This window comes from Mytilus edulis, chromosome 8 (genome assembly GCF_963676685.1).
Source record: "Mytilus edulis chromosome 8, xbMytEdul2.2, whole genome shotgun sequence".
Lineage (NCBI taxonomy): Eukaryota > Metazoa > Mollusca > Bivalvia > Mytilida > Mytilidae > Mytilus > Mytilus edulis.
In genome coordinates this window covers 89,534,262-89,547,452 of record NC_092351.1, presented here as the reverse complement: position 1 = coordinate 89,547,452, position 13,191 = coordinate 89,534,262, and positions in this window count along the sequence as shown.

Below are 13,191 nucleotides of genomic sequence, written 5' to 3'. Positions count from 1 at the left end.
AATACAATATGTGTATTATCTCTACTCGTAATAAATTTATCTTGTTTAATATTTATTTTATAACTTTAAGCTGATAGAAATAGTGTCCCAATTTTTGACATCAGAATGATGCATTTAATGATAAATGTAATTGTCCCTTTCGATAACAGTGAATGATAACCTACAACACTAAATTTAGATTTTTGGCTGTTTGTTATATTAATACATGTTTTATGTTATTCTTGATGTCTTATTGACAGAACTTAGAATGAAAACAAAGTGTATGCAAGACACAACAACCAGATTAAAGACCAAAATGTTAACCTTACCTTAAAATGAACATTTGTTCAAACGAAAATCTAGTAGATTCTTCAAACTGATCGTGTGGTCTAATCGAGTCTACAGCTGATTTGTTATTGCATTGTAAAATATATGACGAATTTCGAAATGACATTATTTTCTCAGTTAATTATCCAGTCACCCTAAACACGAACTTACTTTCATTTGGATCACAAGCTCTAACTTCAGCCCAAAACAAAGATATTTTTGAAAAAGTACAAAAATACTTACTAAAGTGCAAGAAAATACAAATTAAATTTTATTAATTATTTTCACAAAGTTGCATTTCATCTAAACATATGTGTAGTATTCAAGTATATCCTTTTTTTTTGTCTTCTATTTTTTCGTCTAATTTTCTCTATTATTTTTTTCTTCTTTTGTTGTATTTTCATTATTTTAAAATTATATTTTGTTTCTCTCCTTTCTTTCTCTGTTATATAGTTATTTATGTCTTCTTGTTCCTTATCATTGTAACATTGCATGCTATATTTATGTAATTGTTAACTGGAGTTATTATTTCAGGGAAACGGATTAATTTAAGCTATGTACAGCTTGTTTCCGAATCCTATTATTATTGTGTATTTTGTATGATGACATATTTGTAATGATGATATATTTGTAATGATGATATATTTGTAATGATGATATATTTGTATGGTGATATATTTGTATGATGATATATTTGTAATAATGATATATTTGTAATTATGATATATTTGTAATGCTGATATATTTGTATGATGATATATTTGTATGATCATATATTTGTAATGATGATATATTTGTATGATGATATATTTGTATGATGATATATCTGTATGATGATATATTTGTATGTTGATATATTTGTAATGATGATATATTTGTATGATGATATATTTGTATGATGATATATTTGTAATGATGATATATTTGTAATGGTGATATATTTGTAAAGATGATATATTTGTATGATGATATATTTGTATGATGATATATTTGTAATGATGATATATTTGTAATGATGATATATTTGTATGATGATATATTTGTATGATGATATATTTGTATGATGATATATTTGTAATGATGATATATTTGTAATGATGATATCTTTGTAATGATGATATATTTGTATGATGATATATTTGTATGATGATATATTTGTAATGATGATATATTTGTATGATGATATATTTGTATGATGATATATTTGTAATGATGATATATTTGTAATGGTGATATATTTGTAACGATGATATATTTGTATGATGATATATTTGTATGATGATATATTTGTATGATGATATATTTGTAATGATGATATATTTGTAATGATGATATATTTGTATGATGATATATTTGTAATGATGATATATTTGTAATGATGATATATTTGTATGATGATATATTTGTATGATGATATATTTGTATGATGATATATTTGTATGATGATATATTTGTATGATGATATATTTGTATGATGATATATTTGTAATGATGATATATTTGTATGATGATATATTTGTATGATGATGAAGAAATGTGTTTAAACGAACCAAAGATAACACATGTAGGAATTTTGATAAAATTGGTGTCCCTACTGTTGTCTTACCAAAGATAACACGTGTAGGAATTTTGATTAAATTGGTGTCCCTATTGTTGTCTTACGAAGACAACACGTGTAGGAATTTTGATTAAATTGGTGTCCCTATTGTTGTCTTACCAAAGATAACACGTGTAGGAATTTTGATTAAATTTGTGTCCCTATTGTTGTCTTACCAAAGAAAACACGTGTAGGAATTTTGATAAAGTCGGTGTCCCTATTGTTGTCTACACAATCACAACGTGACATGTGTCTACAACATTTATGCATTTGTTGTTTGAATATTGACGATTGACAGACAATTTACGGACGTTTTTGTGCTTTCTTTACATCTTTTTCTTTAATCAATTTATTCTAAAATATTTCAGATATATGGTATGCGTATAATTAACTCTCGATTTTCAGTAAAATATCAACGCAAATTTTGTGCAAAATTATATCAACCTGTGACACAGATCTTAAAATCCTTATATATTTTATGGTGGTTAATTCTGTTAAATGACGAACATTATTCCCGTTGTAAGTATAGTAATGTGCAGAATTTTTTTTTTTACATTTCAGTTGTTTAAGATTTGTTTTTAGTTATTGGAATAAAGAAGTAACTGATCTTACATCACAGGAATAACAATAAACATACCTATAAATAAAACCACCAACAGGACAACAAGGGTGCCGTTGATCCCACCCAAGGCAAACAAACAAAACAGCCTGTAATTCAGTGGTTTTCGTTTGTGTATGTGCTACATATTTGTTTTTCGTTCATTTTTTTTATATAATATAAATAAGGCCGTTAGTATTCTCGTTGAATTGCTTTACATTGTCATTTCGGGGCCTTTTATAGCTGACTATGCGGCATTGGATTTGCTCATTGTTGAAGGCCGTACGATGACCTATAGTTGGTAATATTTGTTTCATTTTGGTCTTTTGTGGAGAGTTGTCTCATTAGAAATCATACCACATCTTCTTTTTTATATTTAATAAAAATCAAAACATAACAAAGGATAACAAAAAACTTTTTGTTGTGATGTTTCTCTTTTTACCGGGCCAGTTTCGGCGTTATATCTTAAAAGTCTATCCAAATTATCTTTACAAAGAATTCCGCCGAAGTGGGTGCTAGGGACGTCCTACACGTGTAGTTGGGTTGGAGTATTTGATCCGTTTTTGTGTACAAAACTTTAAAAAGACACGCAATACCTATGTATGGTCCTCATTCCTTTCCACGTAAAAGTTTTAACTTCCAAACATTTTATGGACACGGGATCAATATTCCGTAATTTAAACAACAGACCGTACTGGCCATCGGAATTTTGGATACACCAAACCAGGTAATTCATATCTTATTAACAGGCATCAACTGCCTCCAAATTTACAAATAATTCATACGTTTTTGTATTTTTCAAAATTATCATTCAATATGTATTCTACAAGACCAACATTTCTTCAACTGCCTTCTGATACATTAAACACTATAATAAATTCTACGTAGCTGTATATTTAAACCTATACGTAGAAGCTATTTTGTTAACATATTTTGTTTTGCCGCGCATGTAATTATTTTGTGTCATGGATGAATACCCCATAATTGTTTGTGTTTCTGTGACAGTAAACCTTGTGTGTATCAATAGTATAGCAAGTTTGCAAGATTTATATCAATTATATGCTCTTCAACTTGGTACTTTATTTGGCCTTTTTAACTTTTTTGGATTTGAGCGTCACTGATGAGTCTTTTGTATACGAAACGCGAGTCTGGCATAACTACAAAATTTAATTCTGGTATATATGATAAGTTTATCTATCCTTTCGAAGTCGATTAATTGCATTTATATTGTTGCTGAATTGTACATGGTCGCCTTTGGAAACTAGATTTATTCTCCGTAACATAGAAATATGAATGATTGAAAAGGTCGGTTATAATTGGACACCAATTATACTGGAAACCATGTACAAGTTCAGAGGTCAGACTATTTTGTTACTATAGACGACGTCCGACTCAGTATTCCATTAGAACTTTCATCGAAAATACTCATCTTAGCGAAATATAGCTTCGAGGATAAAATGAAAACGTTGCTGAGGTTTTGATAGTAAAAAGAGACTATAAATATATAATGGACCAATTAGATTATACACGAACAATAAGCATAAGGAACCGACGGGTCATATTTACTATTGCCACCAATGTGTCTTAAATGCATGCATCGAGAAACTCTCGCACTTGGAGGCGTCCTTTAGCTGACTCCTAAACAAATATGTATAATGGTGTACTTTTTCTCAAATTGTTATTTGGATGGAGAGTTGTCTCATTGGCACTCACACCACATCTTCCTATATCTAGTTCAGTGATAATGGTAGTCATATTAAACTCCAAATTATACACAAAAAACTGAAAAAAAATAAAATTTAAAACAAGACTTACAAAGGTCAGAGGCTCCTGACTTGGGACTGGCGCAGTATTGCAGCGGGGTTAAGCATGTTATATGAGATCTTGATTAATCTAGGTTTCAGCTTCGACTATTTGTCTTTAAGTTATTTGGGATTTGTGCTTCGATCCCATCTAGCTAGTTAATCCTTTATCAACTAGTTTTTACAATTTAATATCATCTTGCGCCAATGCACAACTGAACAAGGTAAATCACAAGTATGTTTAACTAAGCCATATTTTCATATATCAGAGAAGGAGCCTGCAATTTAGTGGTTGGTGTTGATATTGTTTGCTGTAGTTTTTGTCACTGATTATTTTAGTATAGATATGATTGCTCAGATTTCTTATTCATATAACTTCACATTTTATAATCCTGGGATATTTAACAGTTAACAAAATGGTTCGGGATTTACCGTGTCTCAATCCTTTTTGAAGATTATAACTTTACAGGGGTTTTGACAATTCTCAGATATTGTATTTACCGAGTGGGGCCCGGACAACAATAATACTTCAAAATTAGTATCAAAAAGTAAAAGCAAATACTTATTGACTCTAAGTCACAGTCATGCTGCATTGTGATCTAACATGTTAAAGACCAGGCTAAACGTGTGGGTCAAGTACAAATCTGGGTAAATATTCATATCACATTTGCATGTTCTTCTTTTAAATATGCATTTAATTTGCTGCTCGGCATTAAACAGCCATTCATCATAATCATAATCTGGTCTACTTTAAGATACAGGTGTTTCAACTTTGTATTATTACCTTGCTTTAAATGAAATATGATTTCAGTTTTCCAATTGAGATTATTTGTTTTTATGCAGTAACATTTCAACAGAGACTACATTTGGAGTATAACTCCCAGTTGATACGATACTCCATGGCTTGTACTTCCTATCCTTGATATAGGGTTGCTGCAGACAAGGAAGCTAATACACCAAAAGTTTCAATTGGTGAAGTTGAAATCATATCTTCGTAAATTTTACGGATGCTATCACGAGTTGTTTGACCGTTACAGAATATCCGTTTCACAGTTATTAGCGGATATATTCCTTATGTCGTAACTACACTTATAACGGGTTAATACTAACGTTTACAACACGACTATGTCACATGTGTTGTCAGTTTATTTCCGACTTATGAATTTGAATGTCTCTTTGGTATTTTTCGCTCCTCCCTAACACATATTGTTTGTAGATTCAAAATACAGAAAAGGTAAATATTTTTATCTATAGTTATGTTTATTAAGTATGTACGTATATGGGAAATCAATTTACAATACAATAATAACATATCACTGTCACATGTTATATATACTGTTTTGGCTGTTTGAAACACAGAATTGCATATGTTTCCAAAAAATAGGAGAGGAATAAATGAAGAAAACAATTTCTCTTAACAGACATCCATTTGCTACATTTGAAAATGCCTGTACCAAGTCAGGAACATGACAGTTCTTGTTCATTCGTTTTTTATGCGTTTTGTTATTTGATTTTGCCATGTGATTATGGACATTCCGAATAGATTTTCCTCTAAGTTCAGTATTTTTGGTATCTTACTTTTTAAAAAAGAAACAAGTCATTAATGTTGCACATTAAAGAGCTTGGTTTTAAAAAAAACAACATAAAAAACAAGTTTAAAGAAACAGAAAAGGGGGATTTTATATAGTTATCATTTAAACCTATACATATATTATGTATACATTATTTATACTAGTTTGAATTTATATTTATGTATTACCAATGTTAGTTCCACTGATCGATCTTATGTTTTAATTTGCATAAGGTTAGTCTATTTGGAGATGTATGTGATAAGGATGACGCCTTTATAATTGTAGTTGAATTATAATCACCTATCATTGTCACCAAACGTATATACAAAAGAACCGAGTGTATGTTATGGAAGGAATAACTGGACACTTCATTAATAAGTTTATCCCAAAACTTCTGTCTGTAGATGGACTGGTCTTAAATACGCGAACTTCTTTAAAACGCCCAGTCAAGTGAAATTAATGAAGTAATAGTTGCAATGTGAATATTTAAATCAACTTAGTAATTGTATCATATCAAAGTGAATACACCACATAATTTCTTAAAATGTATATGTATATCATGCTGTATTTTTCTGTTTTGTTCTGTGTAAACTAAAGAAAGGTACCCAGTGACGAAAAGAGTATTAGACAATTTTACGTTATTTATTTGGTAGTATGCCAGGTAAACAAATCGTTTACATGTTTTGGGAATTGACACACGTGATTGAAATATAATATTTAAGTAAATTTCCTCTTTTTCTTATTAAAAAAAATGTATATTATAACAAACAAAAATACATTTAGTCAATAATGCCATTTTCGAATAATTTTGTATGAATCATACCAAATGTATGACATTATCAAATATCCTATTCTATAATAAGGAAAGTACTGTACGTCAAGTAGACAACCAAACAAAAAAATAAGCGAAATATGTCTTGAGGGTAACAATCATAGTGAAATTCACGTTATATAGAGTTATTGCCTTATGATAAAGATACTATCCTTTGATGTTGAAGATTATATTTGAAGAACATGTTGAAAGTATCAAATGTTGCATAATATATATCTTTCAAATTAGGATCTGCATAACATTTAATAATAGTTTCATACAAAATAAAGTAATAACATTTACGTTACTAATTGTACTACATCTGACTCTCATTTCGACATTCATTTCTCTTTTGTGAACGCAAGACCTCAATACTTGAAAATACAAAATGTAATACAAACATTGAAGACAAGGCGATAAGACAATCTATATATAACTGCTTGTAATACCTACAAAGTGATATCTTGTCAAACATTTATAATTGTCATTCTGTATTACAGTTCACCAATCATTTCATGCCACGTATCGTATCTAAAATGATAAAAGTACAGAGATATATTAATAGAAATATGTTGTATTTGTGCCACTGAAACAACTCTCCATCCAGTTCACAAAGTATAATAAGTAAAATAACAAAAATACTTAACTCGAGGAAAATTCAAACTGAAAGTTCGTAATCAAATGGCAAAATTAAAAGCTGTAACACATTAAACGAATGGATAACAACTGTCATATTTCTGACGTGGTACAGTATTTTCTAATACTTCCACTTGTATGACAGTCGCGTTAAATTCCGTTATATAGACAATGATGTGTGAACAAAACAAGAATACATGCAAAATGAGCATACCGTTGGTGGTCTTCGACCATTGTCTGCTCTGTGGTCGGGTTGTCGTCTCTTTAATATATTCCCCATCTACATTCTCAATTTCATATACAATAGGAAAAAATGTCAAAAAATGTGGTACAACAGTCAACATTGTGGCATATAGAAAAAGCAAAAAAGCAAAGATTAAAGTCAAGAGTACAAAATTATAACCATAGCTAAAAAAGCACATTGACGGGATATACAGTACAGAGCCACATCAAAAAGTTAACAATTATAGGTCAAAGTACGGCTTTTAACACGGAACATTGGCTCACATCAAAAGCAAACTATAAAATACCCCAACATGACTAGTGTAAACTATTCAACAGGAAAACCAACGGTGTACTTTATATATAAAATAAGAAACGGGAAACTCATATAAATACCAACAAGTGACGACTGAACAACAGGCTTCTGACTTGGAAAATCTCAGTGTGTTTTACGTTTTAACAGGCGCTAACCTTCCCTTAACTTTTAACAGTAGTGTAACAACATAAAAAGATACTAGGCTTAATTCACTTTTTTATACTTACGGAAATGCCTGTACAAAGTCAGGATTATGACTGTTGTTATCCATTTTTTTTTTATATATTTGAGCTTTTGATTCTGTTATTTCGTTACGGACTTTTCTTTTTGAATTTTCCTCGGAGTTCGATATTATGTTTTTTTTTTTACAAAGGTGGACCTGCTATTATTCTGCATAGAAAATGTCATTGAACAATAGGTACTTACTGTGATGAAATAACATAAGCATTGTGACATAGGAAATGTACCAGAATGTTCACGATAGAGAACGTCGTCTAAGAACGTAAGACACGATATTCGTATATATACCAATAGATGTAACGGAATTTAACGGTTGTATCTGAAATCACTCTTATTGGGAGTTTGTTTGTTTTGTTTCTTTTTTGTTTTCGACGACTCATTGGCACATGTGCACCACAGACTACCGGAAGGGGCTCATGTAGTTCAGTCTTTTAACTTCGATGTTTTGTAAACTGTTGTTTGTATTATTTATTATTTTCTTTTCTCTTCTTTTTGCTAATGCGTAGTCAATTACTTATTTATAGGTTTGAATACCCTTTGGTATCTTTAGGTTCTCTTTTGTCTAGTTTGAAGTAAGATATGCGATAGTTAAGTAACCAAAATAAAAAAAAATCTCTCAGGTTAAGGTATACCATTTATGGTTAGGCTATACATGATTATACTTTAAATGCCAATATAGTATATATGTTTTCTACAGGAATATATACTAAGTTATCCAAATGTTTCGTGGCGAACGTACATTATATACATTTTCCAAAAGTCATATATAAATGTTCTTACATAGTATTAATAATTTGTTAACCTTTTTTGTTGATATTAGTTCCTAAACACCAAGAAAATCTTCGTTAAATGAATAACAAAAAAATGTCTTTAAATATGCTTACGTTTTTTCCCAGGGGCAGTGCTGTTGATCCAATTTAAAAAAAAATTGGGTTTCTACTTTGTATTATTATTTTTCTGTTCATATTGCAACTCTTTTTTTGTTATGTTTATATTTGTCTTTAACTTTCAATCCCATTAAATCTGTTACGATTTCTGTACAATACCAGACCAGTGTTTATGTTTGTCATATGAAAGAAGTAATTTTGCTTCAGCACATTTGTATGTTTTCAATGTTTATTCTGTTAAAAAAATCATCCTTTATGTTAATAGAATATCTAGTTGATATATTTTAAAAGGTTGATGTATCATGAATTTAACTAGCTGTAAAACCAGGTATAGCCAACACTTTCCTTTCATAAACACCTATACCAAATCAAGATTATTGTGTTGTGTTTCACTTGTTCCGTTGATTAGTAGTTTGATTTTGTCGGTTTGTATGGACCTCCCCTCTATCACGACTTAACTAGCTGTACAACCTGTACCAAGTCAAGATTATTGTGTTGTGTTTCCCTTGTTCCGTCGATTGATAGTTTGATTTTGTCAGTTGTTATAGACATCCCCTCTATCACGACTTAACTAGCTGTAAAACCTGTATCAAGTCAAGATTATTGTGTTGTGTTTCACTTGTTCCGTTGATTGATAGTTTGATTTTGTCGGTTTGTATAGACCTCCCCTCTATCACGACTTAACTAGCTGTAAAACCTGTATCAAGTCAAGATTATTGTATTGTGTTTCACTTGTTCCGTTGATTGATAGTTTGATTTTGTCGGTTTGTATGGATCTCCCCTCTATCACGACTTAACTAGCTGTAAAACCTGTACCAAGTCAAGATTATTGTATTGTGTTTCACTTGTTCCGTTGATTGATAGTTTGATGTTGTCGGTTGTTATGGATCTCCCCTCTATCACGACTTAACTAGCTGTAAAACCTGTACCAAGTCAAGATTATTGTGTTGTGTTTCACTTGTTCCGTTGATTGATAGTTTGATTTTGTCAGTTGTTATAGACCTCCCCTCTATCACGACTTAACTAGCTGTAAAACCTGTACTAAGTCAAGATTATTGTGTTGTGTTTCACTTGTTCCGTTGATTGATAGTTTGATTTTGTCAGTTGTTATGGACCTCCCCTCTATCACGACATAACTAGCTGTAAAACCTGTACCAAGTCAAGATTATTGTGTTGTGTTTCACTTGCTCCGTTGATTGATAGTTTGATTTTGTCAGTTGTTATGGACCTCCCCTCTATCACGACTTAACTAGCTGTAAAACCTGTACCAAGTCAAGATTATTGTGTTGTGTTTCACTTGTTCCGTTGATTGATAGTTTGATTTTATCAGTTGTTATGGACCTCCCCTCTATCACGACTTAACTAGCTGTAATACCTGTACCAAGTCAAGATTATTGTATTGTGTTTCACTTGTTCCGTTGATTGATAGTTTGATGTTGTCGGTTGTTATGGATCTCCCCTCTATCACGACTTAACTAGCTGTAAAACCTGTACCAAGTCAAGATTATTGTATTGTGTTTCACTTGTTCCGTTGATTGATAGTTTGATTTTGTCAGTTGTTATGGATCTCCCCTCTATCACGACTTAACTAGCTGTAAAACCTGTACCAAGTCAAGATTATTGTATTGTTTTTCACTTGTTCCGTTGATTAATAGTTTGATTTTGTCGGTTGTTATGGACCTCCCCTCTATCACGACTTAACTAGCTGTAAAACCTGTACCAAGTCAAGATTATTGTGTTGTGTTTCACTTGTTCCTTTGATTGGTAGTTTGATTTTGTCGGTTTGTATGGACCTCCCCTCTATCACGACTTAACTAGCTGTAAAACATGTACCAAGTCAAGATTATTGTGTTGTTTTTCACTTGTTCCGTTGATTGATAGTTTGATTTTGTCAGTTGTTATAGACCTCCCCTCTATCACGACTTAACTAGCTGTAAAACCTGTACCAAGTCAAGATTATTGTGTTGTGTTTCACTTGTTCCGTTGATTGATAGTTTGATTTTGTCGGTTTGTATAGACCTCCCCTCTATCACGACTTAACTAGCTGTAAAACCTGTACCAAGTCAAGATTATTGTGCTGTGTTTCACTTGTTCCGTTGATTGATAGTTTGATTGTGTCGGTTTGTATGGACCTCGCCTCTATCACGACTTAACTAGCTGTAAAACCTGTACCAAGTCAAGATTATTGTGTTGTGTTTCACTTGTTCCGTTGATTGATAGTTTGATTTTGTCAGTTGTTATGGACCTCCCCTCTATCACGACTTAACTAGCTGTAAAACCTGTACCAAGTCAAGATTATTGTGTTGTGTTTCACTTGTTCCGTTGATTGATAGTTTGATTTTGTCAGTTGTTATGGACCTCCCCTCTATCACGACTTAACTAGCTGTAAAACCTGTACCAAGTCAAGATTATTGTATTGTGTTTAAATTGTTCCGTTGATTGGTAGTTTGATTTTGTCGGTTTGTATGGACCTCCCCTCTATCACGACTTAACTAGCTGTAAAACCTGTACCAAGTCAAGATTATTGTATTGTGTTTCACTTGTTCCGTTGTTTGATAGTTTGATGTTGTCGGTTGTTATAGACCTCCCCTCTATCACGACTTAACTAGCTGTAAAACCTGTACCAAGTCAAGATTATTGTGTTGTGTTTCACTTGTTCCGTTGATTGATAGTTTGATTTTGTCGGTTTGTATAGACCTCCCCTCTATCACGACTTAACTAGCTGTAAAACCTGTACCAAGTCAAGATTATTGTGTTGTGTTTCACTTGTTCCGTTGATTGATAGTTTGATTGTGTCGGTTTGTATGGACCTCGCCTCTATCACGACTTAACTAGCTGTAAAACCTGTACCAAGTCAAGATTATTGTGTTGTGTTTCACTTGTTCCGTTGATTGATAGTTTGATTTTGTCAGTTGTTATGGAGCTCGCCTCTATCACGACTTAACTAGCTGTAAAACCTGTACCAAGACAAGATTATTGTGTTGTGTTTCACTTGTTCCGTTGATTGATAGTTTGATTGTGTCGGTTTGTATGGACCTCGCCTCTATCACGACTTAACTAGCTGTAAAACCTATACCAAGTCAAGATTATTGTGTTGTGTTTCACTTGTTCCGTTGATTGATAGTTTGATTTTGTCAGTTGTTATGGACCTCTCCTCTATCACGACTTAACTAGCTGTAAAACCTGTACCAAGTCAAGATTATTGTGTTGTGTTTCACTTGTTCCGTTGATTGATAGTTTGATTTTGTCAGTTGTTATGGACCTCCCCTCTATCACGACTTAACTAGCTGTAAAACCTGTACCAAGTCAAGATTATTGTATTGTGTTTAAATTGTTCCGTTGATTGATAGTTTGATTTTGTCAGTTGTTATAGACCTCCCCTCTATCACGACTTAACTAGCTGTAAAACCTGTACCAAGTCAAGATTATTGTGTTGTGTTTCACTTGTTCCGTTGATTGATAGTTTGATTTTGTTTGTTGTTATGGACCTCCCCTCTATCACGACTTAACTAGCTGTAAAACCTGTACCAAGTCAAGATTATTGTGTTGTGTTTCACTTGTTCCGTTGATTGATAGTTTGATTTTGTCAGTTGTTATAGACTTCCCCTCTATCACGACTTAACTAGCTGTAAAACCTGTACCAAGTCAAGATTATTGTGTTGTGTTTCACTTGTTCCGTTGATTGATAGTTTGATTTTGTCAGTTGTTATGGACCTCCCATCTATCACGACTTAACTAGCTGTAAAACCTGTACCAAGTCAAGATTATTGTGTTGTGTTTCACTTGTTCCGTTGATTGATAGTTTGATTTTGTCAGTTGTTATAGACTTCCCCTCTATCACGACTTAACTAGCTGTAAAACCTGTACCAAGTCAAGATTATTGTGTTGTGTTTCACTTGTTCCGTTGATTGATAGTTTGATTTTGTCAGTTGTTATGGACCTCCCCTCTATCACGACTTAACTAGCTGTAAAACCTGTACCAAGTCAAGATTAATGTGTTGTGTTTCACTTGTTCCGTTGATTGATAGTTTGATTTTGTCAGTTGTTATGGACTTCCCCTCTATCACGACTTAACTAGCTGTAAAACCTGTACCAAGTCAAGATTAATGTGTTGTGTTTCACTTGTTCCGTTGATTGATAGTTTGATTTTGTCAGTTGTTATAGACTTCCCCTCTATCACGACTTAACTAGCTGTAAAACCTGTA